At 40.9% G+C, this 27,467-nt stretch overlaps 1 protein-coding gene and 1 long non-coding RNA gene across 5 annotated transcripts in view; one reads left to right on the forward strand and one right to left on the reverse strand.

The window, feature by feature from the left end:
- The window catches only part of LOC112663395 (glycine N-phenylacetyltransferase-like), a 73,734-nt gene that overhangs the window by 22,898 nt on the left and 23,369 nt on the right, over nucleotides 1-27,467 (forward strand). The window contains exon 1 of one of the 3 annotated variants that reach the window (XM_025452297.3): nucleotides 264-619. The exons of 1 other annotated variant lie outside the window; for it this stretch is intronic. The gene's annotated coding sequence lies outside the window, so the exon portion shown is untranslated. Of the gene's footprint in view, nucleotides 1-263; nucleotides 620-25,466; nucleotides 25,629-27,467 lie in introns of those variants that run through there. One more of the 3 variants, XM_049096762.1, reaches the window with a different exon arrangement.
- LOC112663399 (uncharacterized) overlaps nucleotides 17,964-27,467 on the reverse strand; it is a 51,511-nt gene continuing 42,007 nt past the window's right edge. For both annotated transcript variants that reach the window (XR_003139203.3, XR_003139198.3), the window contains exon 4: nucleotides 17,964-21,563. This is a non-coding gene — a long non-coding RNA (uncharacterized LOC112663399). The remainder of the gene's footprint in view (nucleotides 21,564-27,467) is intronic.

The following is a 27,467-nucleotide window of genomic DNA, read 5'->3' on the forward strand; positions in this document are numbered from 1 at the left end:
CCACTTGTCCCCGTGTGACCCTCCCTGTGTGGCCACAGGCTCTCATAGAGGCAGCTCCTGGGGATGGGGTCAGCACAGGAAGTCCCCTTGCAAGGACCCTGCAGGTGAACAGCCCAGTTCCCGGTACCAGTGGATGGATTCTCCGTGGGTAGTCTCTCCGCTGTGGGCGGAATTCCGAGCCTGGTCTGCGGAGGGCGACAGAGGACGAGCCTGATGGAAAGGGGAGGGGGGCGGGCATGGTTAAGGGTTGACTTTCATTTTAGGTTAAATGCAGCGTTGGTGTTGGTTCGCCAGCTTTTATTCTCTGTCTCCCAATATCTTCCCAACCTTTTGGGGGGGCTGCATTTGTGGCATGGAGTGGAAAGGTGGGAGAGTCCTATGCCATGGCATATACTACCAGAAAGCACTAGGGTCCGTGGTGGCTCTAGATCAGCCTGGCACATCCCTCTTTTTCCAACTTGCTTTGCTGTCAGTTAACTAAGGCCCACTTCCCCTGTCTCTGGGTCCGTGACTCTGGATCCTGGTCTGTCCATCACTCTGGATCCAAAATCTCCTTGGAAGTTTTGTTTAAGGCTTCCAGGGGTCAAAGCCGGCGTTATACCTATCATTGCTTTAGCAGGTAAGTACCCAGGTCTGGGTGCCTGACCGTGGGGAGATGTGAGGGCAGGGGGGGTGGTAGTGGTGGTGATGGTAGTGATCAGAAGAACAGAGTGGAAGGTGTCCACTAAGCATCAGGCACTGTGCTTTGAGATTGTCTGGAGGATTATTTCTCTACTTAATTCATTACTATATATAGGGGCACTTGGCCGGATGAGCACTGGGTGTTATGCTATATGTTGGCATATTGAACTCCAATAAAAAAATATATACAAAAAAAGTATCCCCCTCAGTGCCCGTCACCCAGTCACCCCATCCTCCTGCCCACCTCCCCTTCCACTACCTCTTGTTCGTTTTCCAGAATTAGGTGCCTCTCATATTCTGTCACCCTCTCTGATTTTTCCCACTCATTTTCTCTCCTTTCCCCTATGATCCCTTTCACTATTTTTTATATTTCCCGTATGAGTGAAATCATGTAATGTTTGTCCTTTTCCGATTGACTTATTTCACTCAGCAGAACACCCTCCAGTTCCATCCACGTTGAAGCAAATGGTGGGTATTAGTCATTTCTAATGGCTGAGTACTTTTCCATTGTATATATAGACCACATCTTCCTTATCCATTTATCTTCATTTCCTATTTCACAGATGAAGAAATAGAGTTAGTCAAGCGCTTGAGGGTGGTCCTTTGAATGATTTCACTCCTGTCAGATGCCAAAGCCAAGGGCCTTTATTGTGCCAAGGCTGCCTTTGTGGCATCAGTGCTTGGAGTCTGGTGAATCACCTAGCCACACTGATTCATCCTTTTTTCTGTTCATCTCTTCCTTTATTAAGGACTCATCTATGAGGCATGGGTCTAGTTGTCATTGAAAATACAGAAAACAGGGATCCCTGGGTGGCACAGCGGTTTGGCGCCTGCCTTTGGCCCAGGGTGCGATCCTGGAGACCCGGGATCGAATCCCACGTCGGGCTCCCTGGTGCATGGAGCCTGCTTCTCCCTCTGCCTGTGTCTCTGCCTCTCTCTCTCTCTCTCTCTCTCTCTCTCTCTGTGACTATAATAAATAAATACAAAAATTTAAAAAAATCTTTAAAAAAAAAAGAAAATACAGAAAACAAGGAATCTGCTGTGAAGTAGAGGATAAAGAAATGGACAAAGGAGATTTTTAAAAAAGATAGGCACAGCATATTGATACCTGTTTTGTTCCAGATAATATGATGGAGAAAATCTACCCTGGTCTTTCAAGAGATTATTGCCTTGGGCTGTGGTAATCTTCAAACTTTTAATTTCCTATTGGTATAACTAATAGCAGGTTGAACAGTCACCCCATATATATTTATTTACGTTATATATTTAAATACTTAATATATTAAATTTTAGGCACGAATAACTTTTCATGTTTAGATAAAAATATAAATGAAGTTTCAGATCCTTTCTTCACTCGCCCCGGTGGCCCATCTTGGGCACTTCCTGCAGTGCTTCCTCAGTCTGGAAACTTCCACCCTGATCTGTGCCTGACTCCCTTCCTTCTTCAGAACAACACTAGGTTTTCAGGGTGCTCTTCCTTGACCACTTCTTGTAGAATATGCTCCTCCCCTGCTCTGTTGTCCTCTGTCCCCTTATCCTGCTTTGTTGTTCATATTCTATATTTCACTCTATAATTAATATGATCATTTTCCAGTGGCTTAGTTTTGTCTCCTTGCATCAGTATCTAGCTTCTAGAAGAGCAAGGGGGAGTCCCAGCACTGGTGACTACAGGAGGAAAGCAACAGAGCCAAAGGGTGGGAGATGGAGGTGGAATGTCCCCGGCTCAGGTGGGAGAACAGAGAAGATTGATGACTGCTTGTTTGTGACTCCCCCCGCCCCCCTTCATTCTTGCAAATCCCAAGGGCCAGGGGCACCAAACCCTTTCCTTTGGTTCAGTTAGCTGCAGTCTCTTCCTCTTCTCTCCCACTTTTCAGCCTATACCCCACAGGAGGGGAAGGTAAATGTCCCATACACACAACCCTCAAGGATCTCAGTTCTAGTTCAGAGAAAGATTCTGCTTGTCTCTCTTGGCATCTTCTCTCTTAAGGTACTTGTGGGGTTGTATCAGGTGTTCTGGGCTAGGAACCAGGAGATCTAATCTCCGTGCCTGTATTTGCCCCTGAAGAAAGGTTGAACAGGATGGTTGCACAGCCTGTCCTCACATTAACTGACTCGCTTCCTGTACAGGAGCCAAGGGCAGCTGAGAGTTGAACTTGGATTGACTTCTTACACAAACGGTGCTCCGAACTAATGATAAGCGAATCTCACAAGTTTACCAGTTTGGGCATAAATTAAGGAGTACCTTCTGAGAAACCTACACAGGGTGTAGAGGTGATTATATGACTCATAATCAGTGGGCATGAGGCACACACCCAGGAAGAAGTAGCCTAACTAGCCTAACTAGCCCCAAAGTCGATTGCAGATACACACCAGTTCCTCTGTGACATCAGCTCCCCCCACTGTCACTGGGCCTGGATTCTGCACCAAGACCACCGCAGCACTCCCCAGGAAGACGGATAAGCTCCACCAGCTCTGTCCAGTCCTTTATCATCTGATAAACACGACATGGGACTCAGCCCTCTTCTATCTTTTGCTTTTGATCGTTAAACACAGCCTGAAAGCCCTCACTGCTAACTATCCACTTCTTGCTAGCTCCATGATATTCTTTCTTTGGGCCTTGGATTCATCATGTGTAAGACAGAAGAAATAGAATGTTGTCAGCCAGGGGTCACAGGGTGGCAGTCCCCTGAGGATCAGAGAAAGATATCTGTGGCCTTGTGAGTCTTCGGAAATCATATCACTAACATACTGATCTGTAGAAAAAACTGGAGGAAGAATTCTAACCACACAGTAAGTAAATAGGAACATAAACCTCAGACAGGGGCAGACAAAAAGGAAAGGAAACAGTTGTGAGGAAGAAGTTCTGGCCTTCCTGCTGTGCTCAGTATTAAGCCACGTAAACAGCTGGAAATCTGGTCAAAAGAGGAATAAAATATATTTATTGAATGTTTTTACTTATGAATACAGATGCAAGCATTCTGAATAAAATATCCAGTAGTATATCAAATGAATGGTAGATGTGAACAAATAGAGTTTATTTTAGAGAGGCAAGAATGGCTTAGACTCAGATCTTTCAATATAGTCTGTTAAAGTATGAAAAACTATGCAAGTGTATCAACTGCCAAAAAGAAAAGAAAAACATACAAAAGAAACCTGTAAAATTTCAGTCACCATTCCAAATATAAATTGTAAGAAAATAGGAATAGTAGGAAAATATTCTAAACATGTAAAGACAGATCAAATATAATTCCAAATGTGAATTGTTAAAGCCATCTCATTAAAGTCAAGGATGAGACAAGGATGGAGATATTGGTGTTCTTAGTTGGTATTATCTTCCTAGGTTCTGCATATGCAATAATATAAGAAACTAGAAAACCACTACTGTATGGGAAAAGAAGAAGCAAATGATCTGTATGTGCATATTACAGTATTAGGTGTTGGCAAAATTGAAGAGACTCTGAGAAAAAAAAAACCCACATAAACAGGACCTTAAAGAATCTTGTGTGGTATGTTTACAAATCAAGAACAGAAATGAAAACAATAGCAAAGTAGTAATACTCAGAAATGGAAAAGGAAAACTAATTCCACTTAATGTTTTGACAAGCATAAAATACCCAAGAATAAATTGAATGACTTTTATTTCATTTGGCTTACCCTTGGAAAACAGTAAAATTTTACCAAATAGTAATAAAATAGAAACTGAGAAAATTGGGATATATATCGTGTTTCTACATGAAAAGATTTAGTAAAAATATATTCCAGATGAAATGAAGATTGAAATGTAAAAAGTAAAAATAAGCCTATGTTGAAATGTAAAAAATAAAAATGTTTAAATATTTATATAACTTTGGAGTAGGAAAAAGCTTTTTTGCACTTGATGGGATGAGCAATGGGTGTTATGCTATATGTTGGCAAATTGAACTCCAATAAAAAAAAATTTTAAAAACCCTCATAACTCATAATGAAAACTATATTTGATGACATTAGAATTAAAAATTTCTGAATGCAAAACCTCCATTGATAAAATAAACATAATTATACTTTGGGAAATGAATTTGTAGCATATACCTGAAGAGTTATTATCCCTAACTTTTTAAATCCTTACAGAATTTTAAGAAAGACATGAAAACCCAGCGTAAACACGGTCAAAGGATATGAATAGACAACTCAGAATGACTGACATGAGAATATGTCCAATCTCACTAGTCAGGGAAATGCAAATTCAATCTATAATAAAATGCTCTATTTCATTCATGAATTGGGTATATATTTAAAAAAAGAGGATAACATCCAGTGCCAGGGAAACAGTTCTTCTAGTCACTGTTAACAGAAATAAAATAGCAGCAAACTTTTGGGAAAGTAATCAAGCAGTATCTATTAGATTTTGAAATACACATGCTCTTTGACTTGGTAATACCACTTACAGAAATCAGTTCTACTGAGGAAATGGTTCAGGATGTAAAGATACATGTATAAGGATGTTTGTTGAAGCACTGTTTGTAATGGCAAAGAATCATGAGCCATTTGAACCAATAGGGTGGCCGACTAAACGTCAGTGCATTCAATGTATGGACTCTTACACTGTTGTTGAAAGAAATGAGTTAATGCTGCACTGACGGACCTGGAGGGCTGCCCATGCTGGGCTAAAGCAAATCAGAACGTGATAGCAGAAGAGATAACAATACCCCTCCAATGTTTTGCAATGAGCTAGGGTACTGATTACCTCAAGGGGTGGGAAAGAAGGCAAAGGGAACATGTCAGGGAATAATTTCATAAAGCAACATGGAATTGTTCCACTTGTATAGTCAGCATATGTTACCTTTGTGATTAAAGATCAACAAAGGAAAAATCGGAACCTTGCCTACATAAATTCTCCCACATCTCACATTTCTAAAGGTTCTTAGTTTAGAGAAGACTTTAAAACCTGTAGTTTAAATGAGCATCTCAGAGGATTCAGATGCAGAGTGAACCCCCTGTTTCTCAAATGAGAGAACTGAAAGAAGGTCAGTAGGAGATTGTGTAGTAGAAAGATTCCCAAGGTCAACTAGTAAGTGAGCGACAAAGTGAGAGGAAGGACCGGCCCAGGGGTAGTTCTGCTCTTCCAGCAACTGCTCCAGAGTTGTGACGAAGTTAATAGATTTTTTTTTTGTTCTTTTATTTTTTTTTTAAAAAAAGTGTTTTTAAACATTTTGTAATAGAAAATGTAAAAGTAACACAAAAGTAGAAAAGTGTAATAAACCCTTTTTGGGTCATGGACCCATGACGCAACTTCAATAAGTTAGTCAGGTGAATAAAGAAACATGGCCCAACCTCAAAACACAATTTGGGAGCAAACCTTGGAGTTGGGGAACCTAGGTGGCCTAGCTCGTGTCCAACTGTTAGTTTTGGCTCAGGTCACAGTCGCTGGGTTGTAGCTTCATGGACTTAGTGCAGAGTCTGCTTGAGATTCTCTTTCCCTCTCCTTCTGCCCTTCCCCCTGTGCTTTCTCTTTCTAAAGTAATAAAATCCGGGATCCCTGGGTGGCGCAGCGGTTTGGCGCCTGCCTTTGGCCCAGGGCGCGATCCTGGAGACCCGGGATTGAATCCCACGTCGGGCTCCCGGTGCATGGAGCCTGCTTCTCCCTCTGCCTGTGTCTCTGCCTCTCTCTCTCTGTGACTATCATGAATAAATAAATAAAATATTAAAAAAAATAAAGTAATAAAATCTAACAAAAATTTTTAAAAATTTAAAAAATCAGTTATAATATTGGATTGACTTTCAAAGTTTTTATTTATTTATTTATAAAAGGTTTTACTTATTTATTCATGAGAGACAGACAGTAGAGAGACAAAGAGAGAGAGAGAGGCAGAGGGAGAAGCAGGCTCCATGCACGGAGCCTGACATGGGACTCGATCCCAGGTCTCCAAGATCACGCCCTGGGCTGAAGGCGGCGCTAAACCGCTGAGCCACCCAGGCTGCCCTTAAGTTTTTATTTAAATTCAATTAACATATAATGCACTCTTGGTTTCAGAGGTAGAGGTCAGTGACTCATCAGTCTTATATAATACCCAGTGCTCATTATGTCAGTGCCCTCCTTAATGTCCATCTCTCGGTTACTCCATCCCCCCAAACCTCTCCCCTCCAGCAACCCTCAATTTGTTTCCTATGATTAAGAGTTTCTTTTTTTCCCCAAAGATTTTATTTGTATGTGAGAGAGAGATAGCGAGAGAGCATGAGTAGAGAGAGAGAGAGAGAGAGTAGGCGGGGGAGAGGGAGAAGTGGGCTCCCTATTGAGCAGAGACCCTGATGTAGGGCTCAATCCCAGGACCCCAGGACCATGACCTGGACAGATGCTCAACTGACTGAGCCATGCAGGCGCCCCTGCTTGAGAGTCTTTTATGGATGATTTTTTAATACTGAAAAGAACATGGTATGTCATGGGATTCAGCTAGGTGAATGTATTTCAAAATAAATTGTATTATCTCACAACTTTACCAATTTCTGTCACTGTGCCATGGCACTGTTATGTATTAAGTACTTTTATTTATTGACTGACTTGTTGAAAACTGATCTTGTTGAAAGTAATGGAGATGTGAAATCATGGGTTTCATGCCATAGATCCATTGCTCCAATACACATCATAAATATAAATTAATTTAAAAAATTTTTATTGGAGTTCAATTTGCCAACATTTATTTTTTTAAAAAATTTTTTAAAGATTTTATTTATTTATTCATAGAGAGAGAGATAGAGGCAGAGACAGGCAGAAGGGAGGAGGGAGAAGCAGGCATCATACAGAGAGCCTGACGTGGGACTTGATCCAGAGTCTCCAGGATCACGCCCTGGGCTGCAGGCAGCACTAAACCTCTGTGCCACCGGGGCTGCCCCAATTTGCCAACATTTAGCATAACACCCAATGCTCATCCCACCGAAAGTGCCCCCCTTCAGTGCCCATCACCCAGTCACCCCAACCCCCTGCCCACCTCCCTTTCCACTACCCCTTGTTCATTTCCGAGAGTTAGGTATCTCTCATATTTTGTCACCCTCACTGATATTTTCACTCATTTTCTCTCCTTTCCCTTTATTCCCTTTCACTAATTTTTATATTCCCCAAATGAATGAGACCATATAATGTTTGTCCTTCTCTGATTGACTTACTTCACTCAACATAATACCCTCCAGTTCCATCCACGTTGAAGCAAATGGTGGGTATTTGTCGTTTCTAATGGCTGAGGAATATTCCATTGTATACATAAACCACATCTTCTTTATCCATTCATCTTTCGATGGGCACCGAGGCTCCTTCCACAGTTTGGCTATTGTGGCCATTGCTGCTAGAAACATCGGGGTGCAGGTGTCCCGGCATTTCATTGCATCTGTATCTTTGGGGTAAACCCCCAGCAGTGCAATTGCTGGGTCGTAGGGCAGATCTAGTTTTATCTCTTTGAGGAACCTCCACACAGTTTTCCAGAGTGGCTGCACCAGTTCACATTCCCACCAACAGTGCAACAGAGTTCCCCTTTCTCCACATCCTCTCCAACATTTGTGGTTTCTTGTCTTGTTAATTTTCCCCATTCTCACTGGTGTGAGGTGGTATCTCATTGTGGTTTTGATTTGTATTTCCCTGATGGCCAGTGATGTGGAGCATTTTCTCATGTGCGTGTTGGCCATGTCTATGTCTTCCTCTGTGAAATTTCTGTTCATGTCTTTTGCCCATTTCATGATTGGATTGTTTCTTTGCTGTTGATAAATTTAAAATTATTGAAATGAAAACAAATATGTAACCATGGGCGACCTATGTTTATTTATTTAGCACATCACACTCTGAAGAAATTGGGCCACGGAATTTACTAAACTTAGTGTTAGTCCTCAGAGCCAGACTGTCAAGAAGCCAGGAACCAAAGGTACATCCCTAGGGAAAGAGCCAAGAAGGAAGATGTGGGAAGTGCTGGGTTCCAGCCTGCCTCCCTGGTTTCCTCAAATTGAAGTCACTTCATTAACTTCTGCATTCCAGACCCAACCTGGCTTGCAATATAAGCTTGACTTGGATTAGATTATTATTCTGGATCCATGGTGCTTTATCAGCCTGCAAAAAGGACTTGCAGTTCTCTTTGCCCAAGAACACAGTGGCCTGTGCTGACACTGGAGGACACAGAGCTTTCTTCCCTACATCAATCTGTCAGCAGCCACATCCTCCTCCAGAATGCCTCACATCCCCTTTCTTTCTTTCTGCCATCCTCTGCCCCAGCCCGAGTTTAAGGCCTCCTCTTCACATCAAATGCCCTCACTATTTCTTCACACTGGCTCTGCCTCCAACATTTACCCAAATGCAAGTTGTCTCGAGCTTCACCATCAATTTTTTCTTTCTGAACATGTCTCCAGAGGCAGGGAAAACAAAAGTAAAAATGAACTATTGGGACTTCCTCAAGATAAAAAGCTTCTGTAGAGTGAAGGAAGCAATCACCACAACTAAAAAAAATCCTACAGAATAGGAGAAGATATTTACAAATGACATATCTGATAAAGGGTTAGTGTCCAAAATCTATAAAGAATTTATCAAATTCAACATCCCAAAAATATATAACTCAGTTAAGAAATGGTCAGAAGACATGAATAGACATTCTTTCAAAGAAGATATCCAAATGCTAACAGACACATGAAAAGATACTTATCATCATTCATCCTCAGGGAAATACACATCAAAACCATGATGAGATACCACCTCACACTTGTCAGAATGGCTAAGATTAACGACACAGAAAACAACAGATTTTGGAGAGGATGCAGAGAAAGAGAAACCCTCTTACACCGTTGATGCGAATGCAAGCTGGTCCAGCCACTCTGGAAAACAGTATGGAGGTTCCTCAAAAAAGTTAAAAATAGAACCGTCCTATGACCCAGCAATTTCACTATTAGGTATTTACCCAAAGAACACAAAAATACTGATTTGAAGGGGCACATGCAACCCCATGTTTATAGCAGCATTATCAACAATAGCCAAACTATGTGAAGAGCCCAAATGTCCATAGACTGGTGAATGGATAAAGATGTGTATATATGGCTGATGATGAGTGATGTTGAGCATCTTTTCATGTGTCATCCAAAGGAATGAAATCTTGCCATTTGCAATGACACAGATGGAGCTAGAGTGTATTATGTGAAATAAGTCACAGAAAGACAAATACCATGTGATGTCATTCATCTGTGGAATTTAAGAAAAAAAAAAACAACAGATGAACATAGAGGGAGGGGAATAAAAAAGAGAGGGAAGCAGACCATAAAAGCCTCCTAAAAGACTGATGAAAAAAACTGATGGAGTGTGGTGGCAGAATGGGCTAAATGAATGCTGGCCATCAAGGAGGGTACTTGTTATGAGCACTGGGTATTATATGTAAGTGATGAATCACTAAACTCCACATCTGAAACTGATTTTAGCATAAATGTTAACTAACTAGAATTTAAATAAAACATCGAAATGAAATAAAAAAGTTTTTCTTTCTAAAAAAAAAAGGTTTTTCTTTCTAAATAAGAAAGCTGCTAAAAAACCCGAGTTGACCCTTCTTTAAACTCTCTATTATTATTGTGGTAAAATATACCCAAAATAAAATTAACATTTTTCACAATTTTAGGGGTATAATTCAGTCACATAAGTACTTTTACAGTGCTGTGTAACTACCATGACTATCCACTTCCAGAACTTGTTCATCATCCTAAACAGAAAGTTTATGCCCCTTAAGCAGTAATGACCATTCGCCCATTACTCAGCCTCTGATATCTCTAGTCTATCTTCTGTCCCTATGAACTTGCTACTCTAGATACCTCATATAACTAGAAGAATGCCATATTTGTCCTCCTGTGTCTGGCTTACCTTACTTAGCCTAATTCCCTCAAAATTCACCCATGTTGTAGCACATATAGAAATTTCATTTCTTTTTAAGGTACAAAAGGGTCCTGTTACATATATATACATATAATGGGATATATATATATATATATATATTTGTTGTTGTTGTTTTGTTTTTACTATTCATCTCTTTTTTTAATTTATTTTTTATTGGTGTTCAATTTACCAACATACAGAATAACCCCCAGTGCCCATCACCCATTCACTCCCACCCCCCGCCCTCCTCCCCTTCTACCACCCCTAGTTCGTTTCCCAGAGTTAGCAGTCTTTACGTTCTGTCTCCCTTTCTGATATTTCCCACACATTTCTTCTCCCTTCCCTTATATTCCCTTTCACTATTATTTATATTCCCCACATGAATGAGAACATATAATGTTTGTCCTTCTCCGACTGACTTACTTCACTCAGCATAATACCCTCCAGTTCCATCCATGTTGAAGCAAATGGTGGGTATTTGTCATTTCTAATAGCTGAGTAATACTCCATTGTATACATAAACCACATCTTCTTTATCCATTCATCTTTCGATGGACACCGAGGCTCCTTCCACAGTTTGGCTATTGTGGCCATTGCTGCTATAAACATCGGGGTGCAGGTGTCCCGGCGTTTCATTGCATCTGCATCTTTGGGGTAAATCCCCAACAGTGCAATTGTTGGGTAGTAGGGCAGGTCTATTTTTAACTCTTTGAGGAACCTCCACACAGTTTTCCAGAGTGGCTGCACCAGTTCACATTCCCACCAACAGTGTAAGAGGGTTCCCTTTCTTCCGCATCCTCTCCAACATTTGTTGTTTCCTGCCTTGTTAATTTTCCCCATTCTCACTGGTGTGAGGTAGTATCTCATTGTGGTTTTGATTTGTATTTCCCTGATGGCAAGTGATGCAGAGCATTTTCTCATGTGCATGTTGGCCATGTCTATGTCTTCCTCTGTGAGATTTCTGTTCATGTCTTTTGCCCATTTCATGATTGGATTGTTTGTTTCTTTGGTGTTGAGTTTAATAAGTTCTTTATAGATCTTGGAAACTAGCCCTTTATCTGATACGTCATTTGCAAATATCTTCTCCCATTCTGTAGGTTGTCTTTGAGTTTTGTTGACTGTATCCTTTGCTGTGCAAAAGCTTCTTATCTTGATGAAGTCCCAATAGTTCATTTTTGCTTTTGTTTCTTTTGCCTTCGTGGATGTATCTTGCAAGAAGTTACTGTGGCCGAGTTCAAAAAGGGTGTTGCCCGTGTTCTCCTCTAGGATTTTGATGGGATCTTGTCTCACATTTAGATCTTTCATCCATTTTGAGTTTATCTTTGTGTATGGTGAAAGAGAGTGGTTTAGTTTCATTCTTCTGCATGTGGATGTCCAATTTTCCCAGCACCATTTATTGAAGAGCCTGTCTTTCTTCCAATGGATAGTCTTTCCTCCTTTATCGAATATTAGTTGACCATAAAGTTCAGGGTCTACTTCTGGGTTCTCTATTCTATTCCATTGATCTATGTGTCTGTTTTTGTGCCAGTACCACACTGTCTTTCTTTTTTTTTTTTTAGTACCACACTGTCTTGATGACCACAGCTTTGTAGTACAACCTGAAATCTGGCATAGTGATGCCCCCAGAGATGGCTTTCTTTTTTAAAATTCCCCTGGCTATTCGGGGTCTTTTCTGATTCCACACAAATCTTAAAATAATTTGTTCTACCTCTCTGAAGAAAGTCCATGGTATTTTGATAGGGATTGCATTAAACGTGTATATTGCCCTGGGTAACATTGACATTTTCACAATATTAATTCTGCCAATCCGTGAGCATGGAATATTTTTCCATCTCTTTGTGTCTTCCTCAATTTCCTTCAGAAGTGTTCTATAGTTTTGAGGGTATAGATCCTTTAGCTCTTTGGTTAGGTTTATTCCTAGGTATCTTATGCTTTTGGGTGCAATTGTAAATGGGATTGACTCCTTAATTTCTCTTTCTTCAGTCTCATTGTTAGTGTATAGAAATGCCACTGATTTCTGGGCATTGGTTTTGTATCCTGCCACACTACCGAATTGCTGTATGAGTTCTAGCAATCTTGGGGTGGAGACTTTTGGGTTTTCTATGTAGAGTATCATGTCATCGGCGAAGAGAGAGAGTTTGACTTCTTCTTTGCCAATTTGAATACCTTTAATGTCTTTTTGTTGTCTGATTGCTGAGGCTAGGACTTCCAGTACTATGTTGAATAGCAGTGGTGAGAGTGGACATCCCTGTCATGTTCCTGATCTTAGGGGAAAGGATCCCAGTGCTTCCCCATTGAGAATGATATTTGCTGTGGGCTTTTCGTAGATGGCTTTTAAGATGTTGAGGAATGTTCCCTCTATCCCTACACTCTGAAGCGTTTTGATCAGAAATGGATGCTGTATTTTGTCAAATGCTTTCTCTGCATCTAATGAGAGGATCATATGGTTCTTGGTTTTTCTCTTGCTGATATGATGAATCACATTGATTGTTTTACGGGTGTTGAACCAGCCTTGTGTCCCGGGGATAAATCCTACTTGGTCATGGTGAATAATTTTCTTAATGTATTGTTGGATCCTATTGGCCAGTATCTTGTTGAGAATTTTTGCATCCATGTTCATCAGAGATATTGGTCTGTAATTCTCCTTTTTGGTGGGGTCTTTGTCTTGTTTTGGAATTAAGGTGATGCTGGCCTCATAGAACGAATTTGGAAGTACTCCATCTCTTTCTATCTTTCCAAACAGCTTTAGGAGAATAGGTATGGTTTCTTCTTTAAACGTTTGATAGAATTCCCCTGGGAAGCCATCTGGCCCTGGACTCTTGTGTCTTGGGAGGTTTTTGATGACTGCTTCAATTTCCTCCCTGGTTATTGGCCTGTTAAGGTTTTCTATTTCTTCCTGTTCCAGTTTTGGTAGTTTGTGGCTTTCCAGGAATGCATCCATTTCTTCTAGATTGCTTAATTTATTGGCGTTTAGCTGTTCATAATATGTTTTTAAAATCGTTTGTATTTCCTTGGTGTTGGTATTGATCTCTCCTTTCTCATTCATGATTTTATTAATTTGAGTCTTCTCTCTCCTTTTTAATAAGGCTGGCTAATGGTTTATATATCTTATTAATTCTTTCAAAGAACCAACTCCTGGTTCTGTTGATCTGTTCCACAGTTCTTCTGGTCTTGATTTCGTTGAGTTCTGCTCGAATCTTTATTAACTCTCTTCTTCTGCTGGGTGTAGGATCTATTTGCTGTTTTTTCTCTAGCTCCTTTATGTGTAAGGTTAGCTTTTGTATTTGAGTTCTTTCCAGTTTTTGGATGGATGCTTGTATTGCGATGTATTTCCCCCTTAGGACTGCTTTTGCTGCATCCCAAAGATTTTGAACGGTTGTATCTTCATTCTCATTAGTTTCCATCAATCTTTTTAATTCTTCCTTAATTTCCTGGTTGACCCTTTCATCTTTTAGCAGGATGGTCTTTAACCTCCACGTGTTTGAGGTCCTTCCAAACTTCTTGTTGTGATTTAGTTCTAATTTCAAGGCATTATGGTCTGAGAATATGCAGGGGATGATCCCAATCTTTTGGTATCGGCTCAGACCCGATTTGTGACCCAGTATGTGGTCTATTCTGGAGAAAGTTCCATGTGCACTTGAGAAGAATGTGTATTCAGTTGAGTTTGGATGTAAAGTTCTGTAGATATCTGTGAAATCCATCTGGTCCAGTGTATCATTTAAAGCTCTCGTTTCTTTGGAGATGTTGTGCTTAGAAGACCTATCGAGTATAGAAAGAGCTAGATTGAAGTCACCAAGTATAAGTGTATTTTTTTTTAATTTTTATTTATTTATGATAGTCACATAGAGAGGGAGAGAGAGAGAGGCAGAGACACAGGCAGAGGGAGAAGCAGGCTCCATGCACTGGGAGCCCGACGTGGGATTCGATCCAGGGTCTCCCGGATCGCGCCCTGGGCCAAAGGCAGGCGCCAAACCGCTGCGCCACCCAGGGATCCCAAGTGTATTATTATCTAAGTATTTCTTCACTTTGGTTAATAATTGATTTATATATTTGGCAGCTCCCACATTCGGGGCATATATATTGAGGATTGTTAAGTCCTCTTGTTGGATAGATCCTTTAAGTATGATATAGTGTCCCTCTTCATCTCTCACTACAGTCTTCAGGGTAAATTTTAGTTTATCTGATATAAGGATGGCTACCCCTGCTTTCTTTTGAGGACCATTCGAATGGTAAATGGTTCTCCAACCTTTCATTTTCAGGCTGTAGGTGTCCTTCTGTCTAAAATGAGTCTCTTGTAGACAGCAAATAGATGGGTCCTGCTTTTTTATCCAGTCTGAAACCCTGCGCCTTTTGATGGGGTCATTAAGCCCGTTCACGTTCAGAGTTACTATTGAGAGATATGAGTTTAGTGTCATCATGATATCTATTCAGTCCTTGTTTTTGTGGATTGTTCCACTGAACATCTTCTTAAAGGGGAATTTTAAGAGTCCCCCTTAAAATTTCTTGCAGAGCTGGTTTGGAGGTCACATATTCTTTCAGTTGCTGCCTGTCTTGGAAGCTCTTTATCTCTCCTTCCATTTTGAATGAGAGCCTTGCTGGATAAAGTATTCTTGGTTGCATGTTCTTCTCATTTAGGACCCTGAATATATCCTGCCAGCCCTTTCTGGCCTGCCAGGTCTCTGTGGAGAGGTCTGCTGTTACCCTAATACTCCTCCCCATAAAAGTCAGGGATTTCTTGTCTCTTGCTGCTTTAAGGATCTTCTCTTTATCTTTGGAATTTGCAAGCTTCACTATTAAATGTCGAGGTGTTGAACGGTTTTTATTGATTTTAGGGGGAATCTCTCTATTTCCTGGATCTGAATGCCTGTTTCCCTTCCCAGATTAGGAAAGTTTTCAGCTAGAATTTGTTCAAATACATATTCTGGCCCTCTGTCCCTTTTGGCACCCCCGGGAACCCCAATTAAACGTAGGTTTTTCTTCCTCAGGCTGTCGTTTATTTCCCTTAATCTATCTTCATGGTCTTTTAATTGTCTCTTTTTTCCTCAGTTTCCCTCTTTGCTATCAACTTGTCTTCTATGTCACTCACTCGTTCTTCCACCTCGTTAACCCTCGTCGTTAGGACTTCTAGTTTGGATTGCATCTCATTCAATTGATTTTTAATTTCTGCCTGATTAGCTCTAAATTCTGCAGTCATGAAGTCTCTTGAGTCCTTTATGCTTTTTTCTAGAGCCACCAGTAGCTGTATAATAGTGCTTCTGAATTGGCTTTCTGACATTGAATTGTAATCCAGATTTTGTAACTCTGTGGGAGAGAGGACTGTTTCTGATTCTTTCTTTTGAGGTGAGGTTTTCCTTCTAGTCATTTTGCTCAGTGCAGAGTGGCCAAAAGCAAGTTGTATTGGGAAAAGGAGAAAAAGAGAGGAGAGAAAGAAGGAAAGAAAAGAGAAAGAGAAAAAAAAGGAAGAAAAAAAAGAAGAAAAAGAGAAAGAAAAAGAAAGAAAGGAAAAATAAGGGGTGGGGGAAGGAAACAAATCAAAAAGCAAAACAAAACAAAACAAAACAACATAAAAAAAAGAAAGAAAAAAAGAACCACGGGGGACTATCTTCTGATTCTGTGTACTTTAAGTCCCTTGGCTTCCCCTGGAAATTGTCCGTCTAGCTGGTCTTCTGGGGGAGGGGCCTGTTGTGCTGATTTTCAGGTGTTAGCACTTGGGGGAGCTGCTCTGGCCCCTGCCTGGTGCAGGGCTCAGTGGGGGTTGTTTACCCCGTGAGGCCCCAGGAGGAACAACCGCAGTGGCGGGGCCAGCTCTGGAGCCCTGGAGTCAGCTCCCGCAGTAACTCCGGAGCTCTCCGTGTGCAGGGCCTGGAGGCTCCGGGGCGGGCCGCTGATCTGCTCAGCTCGGGGCAGGAGCGTCCTTGCTGTCCTGGGCCCTCCTGGCCTCTGCCTGTCCCGGGGGAGGCCGAATCCTGGGCTGTGTCCCGGCGCCCTGTGCTCCGGAGCCTGCACTGTTGGATTCGCGCTCCCGCCCCGCAGCCCCCTCCGCGGAGCCGCCCCCGAGCCCCCCACGAGCTGCTCCCGCCCCACCCCCCCTCCCCGGAGCCACCGCCCGAGCCCCTCCGAGCTGCTCCGGGTCCCGCCGTGCGCGCTGCAGCCCTTAGGGAGCTCGGCGCACTCTCCCGGGGCGCAGGTGTCTGTTAGTGTCCCGGGGAGCCCGAGGGCATCCCCGCCCTCCTGGGGTCCTGCTCCACCTCCCTGAGAGCCCCCTTCCGCCCGGGAAGGCTGGTGCAGCTCCTGCGTGTCCGGGACGGGGCTCTCCTGTCCTGGGGACACTCGCCCCGGCCTCCGCCCGGCTCCTCGCGGGGTCCCTCCCCCTTGGAGGCCTTTTGTTTCTTTATTTCTTTTTTCCCGTCTTCCTACCTTGATAGAAGCTCGAACTCTTCTCACTGTAGCAATCCTGCTGGTCTCTCTTTAATTCTCAGGCCGAATTCATAGATTTTCAGGATAATTTGAAGGTTTTCTAGTAATTTGGTGGAGACAGGTGATTTGGAGACCCTACTCTTCAGCCATCTTGCCCCCTTTATCACTATTCATCTCTTGATGGACATTGAGTTACTTTCACCTTTTGGCTATCATAATTAGTGCTTCTAGGAATGTTAGTGTACAAGTATGTATTTGAGCCTCTGCTTTCCATTCTTTTGGGTATACACCTAGGAGTAGAAGTGCTGGATTATATGGTCATTCTGTTAAAGTTTTTCAGGAGCCACTGTTTTGCACAGTGCGTATGCCATTTGAAGATTCCTACCAGCAATGGCCATTCTTGACCTACCAGACTTGCCCATTCTTACCAATATGTATTTCCATATTTTGACTTCAGTCATCCCAATGGGTGGGAAGTGGGATCTCATTGTGGTTTTGATTTGTAGTTCCGTAACAAAAATGATGTTGAGCAGCTTCTCATGTGCTTAGTGGCCTTTTGTATATCTTTTTGAGAAATGTCTATTCCAATCTTTTCCCCATTTTTTAATTGTTGCTGCTGTTGTTGAAATAGGAAAAATTCTTTATATATTCTGGATACTAATCCTTCAGCTGATATATGATATACAATCCCATTTTGGGGTTGTCTTTTTCATTCTCTTAATAGTGCCCTTTAATGCACAAATGCTTTAAATTGTGATGAAGTCAAAAAAAATTGTGATGAAGTCCAGTTTTTCTGGTTTTTCTTTTGTTTTCCATACTTTTGCTGTCATATCTAAAAAAAGCATCACCAAACAATGTCACACAGATTTCCTCCTATGTTTTCTTCTAAGAGTTTTATCATTTTAGGTCTTTTTTTTTTCATTTTTTTTTTCATTTTAGGTCTTACATTTAAATCTTTGATCCTTTTTTTTTTTTTTTAGTTAAATTTTTTGTATGAGTGGTCTTGGCACTGTTGTTGAAAATCATTTGACCATGAAGCACCTGTAGTCGGTTAAGCATCTGACTTTCGGTTTTGGCTCAGATCATGATCTCAGGGTTGTGAGAAAATGGGCAGCAGGGGACTTTATGGGACCTTTTGTCATTATGTATATTTGGGCTGTCTGAGAAGAGGATTTGGCAAGTTCAATAATAAGCAATCCGAGTTAAGTTTTTTTTTCTTACAATGTTTTGGTAATGGCATAACCTACTAACCTTCATGGCATTGGATTTGTAGACTTTTGTTCTAAAAATGTGAAAATGTGAAAGCATTTTCCTGGGGCCTGAATAGTGATAGTCAATAGAACAAATGTTAAGTTTATAGGTTGTACTATGTCAGCACTGAGAGGGAGCCCAAATGGTAAAGGAGCCCATGTAGTCTTGAGTAAATTAATGTTTGTGAATGGCTGTGATATGCTGATCCCTCTAAAGTATAGTGCTTAGGGCAGGGGGCACTTTTGCCCAGACACAATTAGCTTCAAGGACTCCTTGGGATTATGATGCATCATCAATTGCCCTCTCCTGGTCTGCTCACAGGGTTGTTGTTGTTGTTGTTGTTGTTTTTGAGATTTTATTTATTTATTCATGAGAGAGAGAGAGAGAGGAAGAGACACAGGCTGAAGGAGAAGCAGGTTCCATGCAGGGAGCCTGATGTGGGACTCGATCCCAGGACTCCAGGATCATGCCCTGGGCTGAAGGCAGGCACTAAACTGCTGAGTCACCAGGGATCCTCTGCTCACAGGGTTGTACAGGGAATCCCATAACATGACCCTTCCCAAGTATCAAGTGGGGAAGTTGAGTCAAGAATTCCTCATCCCCTATGCCTTCTTCAAAGCAAAACCCCTGAAGTGAAAAATCACAGGTCTGATAGCTAGTCTCCCCTACCACCTCATTCTTTTTCTCTCTCACGCCTATAGCACCCAAAGGTATCTTCATTGTCATATCCTTTTTTCTTCTCCAGAGCAGCAAATCAGGCCTTGATGCCATAAACGGAAGGGGAAGATATCTATGAGAAGAGGCTTGGTTTGGTTTCTTTTTTTCCCCATATTTATTTGTTTATTTATTTATTTATTTATTTATTTATTGAAGTTTGATTTGCCAACATATAACACCCAGGGTTTATTCCGTCAAGTGGCCTGCTCAGTGCCCATCACTTAGTTACCCCATCCTCCCGCCTGCCTCCTCTTCTACTACCCCTTGTTCATTTCCCAGAGTTAGGAGTCTCTCATTTTTTGTCACCCTCTCTAATTTTTCCCACTCATTTTCCCTCCCTTCCCCTTTAATCCCTTCACTATTTCTTATATTCCCCGTATGAGTGAAACCATATGATTGTCCTTCTCTAATTGACTTACTTCACTCAGCATAACACCCTCCAGTTCCATCCATGTTGAAGCAAATGGTGGGTATTCATTGTTTCTAATGGCTGAATCACATTTCATTCCATTCCATTCCATTGTGTATATAGGCCATATCTTCTTTATCCATGCATCTGTCGATGGACATCAAGGCTCCTTCCACAGTTTGGCTATTGTGGACATTGCTGCTATAACCATTGGGGTGCAGGTAAAAATAGAGCTACCCTATGACTCAGCAATTGCACTACTGGGTATTTACCCCAAAAATACATATGCAGTGGAAAGCCAGAACACCTGCACCCCAGGTTTGGTTTCTAATGAGATAAAGAAGGGAAAAGAAAAAAAACTTTGTTTCATAGTTCTATTTTTGAGAAACCAAAACTAAACATTAATTATTCTCCTTTGCATTATTTTTCAAACAAAAGCCATATCTCTCCCAAATATGGAAGCTCAAGTTAATATTATTTGCCATGGTAGTTAAAAATTAAATATATTCATATAGCCAGAAATCCTACAAACAACTTTTTACAGAGAAAGAGGCTGAGATTTAGGTTCCTATGCCTGAGTCAGGCAAATGGCATAGCTCAGTAAATGGCAGAGCTAAAACAAGGTTCGAATAAATGACTACATGAGTGGAATTCTTGAACATGTGCACAAATCAAGTAAATGTCATATGGATGAATATCAAATGTACTGCTTTCATGTAAAGGGACTTCATCAGTGAAGCTTATTGGTTGTTAGCAACTCTCTGGGTGTTTTAAGTAACAAGTTCAATGTGGTGGAAGAGACCTTAGAACCAGTCTTGGGGACGGACAGTATCTCAGGAAGGTTCTGGAGATCCAGGAAGTAAGAAGTGCAGCAGCATTCTCTCACAAGCAACCCTTTGGTTAGCATGCTTCTGCCTTGCATCAAACCACTCAGGATTCAACATGTCCAGTGAAAGTACCTGGTTGGTTGCTCTTGCATCCATCCTAGGGCTCAGAGAAACAATCTGTTTTCTTGAATAAGAATGTGACATGAGGGGATCCCTGGGTGGCTCAGTGGTTTGGTGCCTGCCTTTGGCCCAGGGCGAGATCCTGGGGTCCCAGGATTGAGTCCCGCATCAGGCTCCCAGCATGGAGCCTGCTTCTCCCTCTGCCTGTGTCTCTGCCTCTCTCTCTCTCTCTGTCTATCATAAATAAATAAATCTTAAAAAAAAAGAATCTGACATGATTAGGAAAAGGGGGAGGAGATAACAATGCTTTGGGTTCCAGAAAATGTGGTTTGTGCACCCCATGCATTATTTTATCATCCTCAACAGCTCTGTGAGGCAGACAGTATTACTGTTTCTATGTCACAGCTCTGTAAATTGAGCCTGTGGATGTGTAAATAGCTTGCTCAATGTCTCATAGATACTAAGTTGCAAGATCTGGTCTAGAACCCAGGCACAATTACCAAAAAATTCATTTGGTTTATTTTGTACTGAGACTCTACAAATGCTGGGTCAGGGAGACACACCGGAAAAGGTGAATGAAGCAGGTTCTGGCCCAAGTTCCTTTTGGCTTACTTGTTATTCTCCCAGAAATACTGAACCCTGAACATTGGGGACCTCAATGCATTTATTCTAAACTAGTTTGATCTGAAAATATTTTTTTTAAAAAAAGATTTTATTTATTTATTTGAGAGAGAGAAACAGAGAGAGAGAGAGATCAGAGACAGAGCACCCACAAGCCATGGGAGGGGCAGAGGAATCTTAAGCAGAATCTCAAGTGGACTGAGCTCAGAGCGCAAACCTGGACTCAAACTCGCAGCCAACTCTGGGATTGTGACCTGAGCTGAAATCATGAGTTGAACAATTAATCGATTGAGTCATCCAGGCGCCCCTGAAAATATTCTTGAATCACATGTGCTGTCGTTCACTTTTGGCAATTCGCTTTCAATAGTTGAATAAACAATATATACGAATAGTTATTTACCTATTTTTACCTTTTGTGATCTTTCTGGGAATTCCAGCTTCCACATCAATGAGGAAACTGGTGGACAATGTGGTCTCAAATAGCTGGTGGCAATCAGGAGCACAAAAATAATGTTTACCTCCATTTTATTGGAGGCTTTTGGCAGATTTTGGGGCCTTCGTCTGGAGCCAGACTATCTAGATCTGAGTTCTGGCTCAGCTATTTCCATCATGTGTAATCTTGAGTAAGCTTCTTAATATCTCTATATCTTCATGTACTCCTCTGTAAAATATAGAGAATAGTAATGCTTTACTTCATAAAAGAGGATCAATAAAACAGTATGTTCATTAGTTAGAATGTGCTTAGTAGGGGCACCTGGGTGGCTCAGTTAAGTGTCTGACTCTTGATTTTGGTTCAGGTCATATCTCAGGGTTGTGGGATCAAGCCCCGAGGTGGGCTCCACACTGAGCATGGAGTGTACTTGAGATTCTCTCTCAGCCCCTCCCTACCCTTGCACACTAAATAAATAATAAATAAATAAATAAATAAATAATAAATAAATAAATAAAATCTTTAAACAAAAAAATAACGTGCTTAGTATATTGTTAATTAATCAATGTTAGTCATTATTTTTTTTAATGTTAGCCATTATTATTCAAGACTTACAGTCCTAGCAGCTCCAGACCACCTTTGAATTTGTGTTGTCTACATTCTCACTGTTTCCTATTGAATGTTCATAAGCAGATTTAAAAGGCTTCCCTGGTAATTAGCACATCTTTCCTCATGCAGCATGAGGAACTCCTACAGCAGAATTTGTTATGGAGAAACATATGGTCTCGTGGAAAGAATTGGATTGAGGGAACTGACTTCAGAAGGTTTGAGACCATGAAAGCCTTATCAAAAGAAAAGAAATTTGTAAATATATAGAGATTTGGTTTTACAGTTGCTCTAAAACCACAATAGAGACCTCAGATGAGGTAACACTGTTACCTACTCATATTTTTTCTTTAAAATAATTAAGGTTATTGATGTTCCGATTAAATCAGTTCGTAGACCTAGATGTCATCCTTTATTTTCCTCTCCTTCTCAATCAATCACCAAATTCTGTCAAACCTACAGTTGAACTATCTCAAATCAACCCACATCTTTCCATCACAACTATGGTACCAGCTTAGGTGGCCATTACCTCTGTCCATGTCCCTCCAATAGACACTCACCTCCCCTCTATGCTTCTCCAGTCTTGACTTTCCAATAGCCATGCATCATCTTGGGACTGTTCTTAACATGGCTGATAAGTGCCTTCCCACCTGGAGCCCTCTTTCACCCTCCCATCAATGCTCTAGTCATACCTGAGTTGCTCAGGTAGGTCTTCCAAAAGTATTCTACTATCTCTTGCTCTGAGAAGTCACAGAAGTTGTCTCTCTGCCTGGAGCATGGTTCTCACCAACTCCAACATCTCTGTTCTCCTTTGCTTGGCTGGTTCTCTTGAACCTCACAGTCTAGCACAGTGCCCAACAGAGTAGGTAGTCAACTAGTATTTGATATAAATAAAGGAATGGCGAGTGAATGTGCTGTTGTAACTATCCATGATCAATAAAGGATTGCATCAGTTATTTCTATTTGCCTTTTTCTGAACAAAATCAGTACTTCTCTCCTTTAAATTTCCCTAAGATAAGTTAATTGAAGTCTGTTGCAGGGAATTCCAATTTCTTTGTGTTTGGTTCTCTATCCATGTACCAACACCTTTCTGATTTTAGGATTTGGAAGTTTTTGATTGCCTCCTCCATTGGGCTTCTTTATTCATTTTCTGGCTTCCTCTCTTTTGACAATAGGTTATTTTCCCTCATTGTGGCAAGTTCTGCATGTGCTCATCAATATCGTATTCTCTCTCTCTCTTTTTCTTTTCCTTTGAATCCACAGCTAGATACTATTACCCAGTCTTAGTTACAGTTAAATATACCTCTGGGATTGAATTATGGATAGTGGAATTTTATTGAACTTATGGCACCATTTCCAGAGCTGGCCCTTCCTCCAATATTTATGAGCTGATTGGAGAAAACTCTGATGTCTTACAGGAAGAGAGAATAACAATATGGAAAAAGCCTGCATCCCAAGGAGAGAGAGGCAAACCAAGAGATAGACTCTTCACTATAGAGAACAAAGTGATGGTTATCAGAGGGGAGGTGGAAGGGGGGATGGGTTACATAGGTGAGGGAGATGAAGGAGTGCACTCAATGGGATGAGCAAATGTGATATATGGAAGTGTTGAAGCACTACGTTGCACACCTAAAACTAATATTACACTGTATGTTAACTAACTGGAATTTAATAAACAAAAACCTGAAGGAAACAGCCTGCATCCTGCTAAGGCTGTGTGGAACAGAGTTTCTCTGCTACCTTACATGGCAATGTGATGTGAGCAAGAAGTATAAGTTTTACTTTACTTGTATGTAGAGTCACTAAGATTTTCATGTGGCCTGCCCTGACTAATACACTTGTCTTTGCGATGTCTCCAAGAGAAGATCTCTCCGTATATTACTCTACCATCTGGTTTTCCCTCTTTTCTCTTTTCTACGCATTTACAAATGACTGACAATTTGCATGTAAAAGATCCCAAAGTGTCCAAGTTGCATAAAGGTGTGAGTAATGAGTGATTCTATTTGGGGTAGGGATATTTGGTAGAATAAGTCATTGGAAATAAAGAGTGAATGTCCATACATATCTGTCAATGTAAGGAGAAGGCATCCAGGAACTTTATGCTAGTAAGTATATCTCCTATATAGAGAACTTTCTAGGAGAGTCCAAATATCATGAAATAAAAATCTCTCTTAAGTGGGCAATTCAGTTGTGCAACCATTATTGACTATCTTTAGAAAAAATTTCAGTGGTTTGAGAAATTACTTATGTGATACTCATTGTAGGACACAAAATTGTGTGATCTTAACTATCCACAGTATGATTTCAACTCTGAAATAAAATATGCTGTCACTGGCAGAAAATAGACCAACATATGTAAAAAGAAGGATGAATTAACATATTGTAACTAATGTAAATTTGTAAAAAATATTAATCATAGAAAACTACAAGTGTGTCAAAATTCTTTAATAGGTTGTGTGAACCATCTTTGGTTCACAAAGGAGTTAATGAAACTGTAAGGCCTTACATAACAAGCACATACATAGTGCTAAATCCTCATCTATGGTGTTTACAATGGTATCTAAATGATAGAAGTAGGTTTGTAAGAAGATATAAACTGGCCAGGGGTAGGGAATGACTCCCTGAAGAATCATGGTGTCATTAAAAGAACCTGATCTTTGGCTTCAGTTGAGGTATTGCTGTGGGCTAGTTGTGTGACTTTGTGGAAGAAGACATTCAAGCCCTCAACATCATCTTCCTGATTTGTGTGAAAATAACTCTTGGCTTTCTCACTTCATGAATGATTAAATTTTTGAACTTGTTCCACATCATTTCAGAAAATGGAAAAATGTTGAAATCTTATTTACCCTCTCCTTTCTTTTGATGTCTCCAAATGTTAGTGTAAATCACACTCTTTTAGGTAGCTTTGCATGAAATACAGATGCTCAAGCATTCTGGTATCCTTGATTCCATTAACTTGGAGAAGTTCCTGTGATTTGAACAGGCAAACCCAGATGATCTTGATGTGGACGTGTGAGAAGACTTGGAGAGACATTTTACCTCCCTTCCTCTCCAAAATGAATTCAGCTCCTCTCATGCTTTTGTCCAATAGGTGTTTACTCTTCTTGTGTTTACTATGTTCCCTCCCTCATTTGTCCTCTTCTCTGTAAACAATACAAAGGAAAAAGTATATGAACTCAGTTCTTATACTAACAGCAACCACCCAGGGATATTACAGCTTTTCATAAATGGTGGAAGGCATTAAATCAGGCATTCTGCAGTGAAGCCACATTTTCTAAATATTTTGTTTGCCCTAATGATACCATTTAAATAATGCTGCTGAGCCATTTTTGCTAACTCTATAGTTGTCCTATTATTATAGCTTTGAAATAGCCAATCAGCTATAAGTGACTGCATATAAACCAAAAACTTCAGTGGGAAACTCAGAATCACAGAAGTTCCCCCTACAGAACCCATTCCTGGTCTTCCTCTGGTCCACAGCACCTCTGACTCTATGTCAAAGGACTGAACTTCCAGTTTGTTCTATAGGAAACCACAACTTCTTGAAGCTTTATGCTAAACAGTGACGACCTGAGTCAGTTCAAGTTTGGTGTGGATGGGACTGTAGGTGCCAGCTCCAGAAGCCTCTCCACTGCCACACTGAGCAATGACAGAAGGTAGTGTTTATCCAGGTCTGCAAAGGAATTTCAGGTAAGCAGAATTGTTTTGGACAGCCAAAGTCTGTTTTCTCAGCTTCTCAGTGAATCTGAATCCTGGTTCTAAATAATTTGTATTTGTTAATCCACTTTCCCACCCCTGCAATCCTTGGGAGAAGCACTCACAAATTCCAATCTTGAGAACCAAATCCTGAAAAGAGCCAGAAAATAACCGTAAGAATCTACCGTGCGAGTGTGTGTCATTTTGAACTGGGAAGAAGTCCAAATCCTTTCCTTGAACTGTAAATAACAGATACACATGCAGCTGTCTGTCCCTGCACCCTCTGGACACCCCTGGAAACACTCTGACAAAGATAAGAATCAGCATTCTCTTGGCCTCTCACACATCTTCTAAAGTGTTACTTGTCCATTTGCACAGAAAACCTTCCTTTGAGTGCTGTGCTTGATGGCTAAGATGAAATCTTGTTGCTAAATTTCTCTGCGTTCACAGATGCATGGGCACCTGACTCACAGGCTTCTCTTTCTGTCAAACCTCTGCCAAACTGTGGTGTTTATCACACCCAAAACTCCCAGTCTTTTACTGGCTTCTACTCTATTGATTTGAAGTTGAAGCCAACAGCCCTATGTCCAGAACTGACCTACCTCTGAAATCCTAATCTCTAATAGCCCAATTAGTGACCTCATTTTCCTATGGTTTGAATGCATTTTCCCTATCATCATTGCTATTCTTTGATCTTATCAAGTGCTTTCATCCCTTGCTCTCTCCATCTTGTGCCACTTGACTGGTCTCTGGTCTTTAGCCTCTTTTATCTCCTTCCTTTTCTCTTCTAGATTCCACAAGTTTAATTCAGTTTAAAGTCTCTCACTTTCTTGTTCTCAATTAGCTTGGCCCTTATGTTTTTTTGCTGGATTAGCCTAGTTCATTTCAATTTGTTTTCTCTGCTTCCAATCTCTGGGTGCTGAGTTCATATATGCGGGTGAATATCACTCCTAAATGTTGCACCTGGTCCTAAGAAATGCCTGGAGATCCCTATATGTATACCTGGTCTGTGCTTTCTGCACCTGGTCCTAAAAAATGCCTGGAGATCCCTATATGTATACCTGGTCTGTGCTTTCTCCCACTAACATGAGATGCCATTCAAAACCTTACCATTTCCCATGAGAATGTATTCTTTTTTCTCTACACCCTCCTGGCTTACTCTCTCACCTTACTTATTTCCAAAGGAAGACTTGTCCTTCTATTTCTTCCAGAAAATAGACATTCAAAGATAACTTGTTAACTTTCTGTTCTTTTATCTAACCACAGGTACTCACACATATAGCCACATGCATACACCTGAACTAAAATCCTTCTCTCGCACCTTAGTAGAAGAGGTCTTCTTCCCATCCAAAACTATCCCAACACCTAAATTAGAGATGAGGTTAAAGATTAGATGAATTAATAAACATAAAGGATTTGGAATAGTGTATTAGCAATTTATCTTTCCCCTTTCCACTTCCTGTTATATCCGTGGACTTGTTGATTACTCTCCATCCTAGCTGGGTTTCTGTAGTTAGCATCAATATCCTACTTCTCTCATCTGATAAGAAATGCCTTTGTTTGAGCTCCTACACTCTTCCTTCCTCCCTCCCTACTCTTGAATTTTTCTCCTTTCTTTCCTGGCCAAGGTGTATACAGACTTCATTTCCTCACCATCCATTTAGTCTCTAATTCCCTTTACCTAGTTTCTTCTCCATCAATCCCTGGCATGTCTCACCATATCAGTAATCTAATCCCCACCCCAAATTGTACTGGCATTTTTAGAACTCCTCTCCCTTAGCATCTCAGCATCATTTGATTCTTTGGTCATCACTCTTTCCTTTAAATAAATTT

Source organism: Canis lupus, chromosome 18, assembly GCF_003254725.2.
Source record: "Canis lupus dingo isolate Sandy chromosome 18, ASM325472v2, whole genome shotgun sequence".
NCBI lineage: Eukaryota > Metazoa > Chordata > Mammalia > Carnivora > Canidae > Canis > Canis lupus.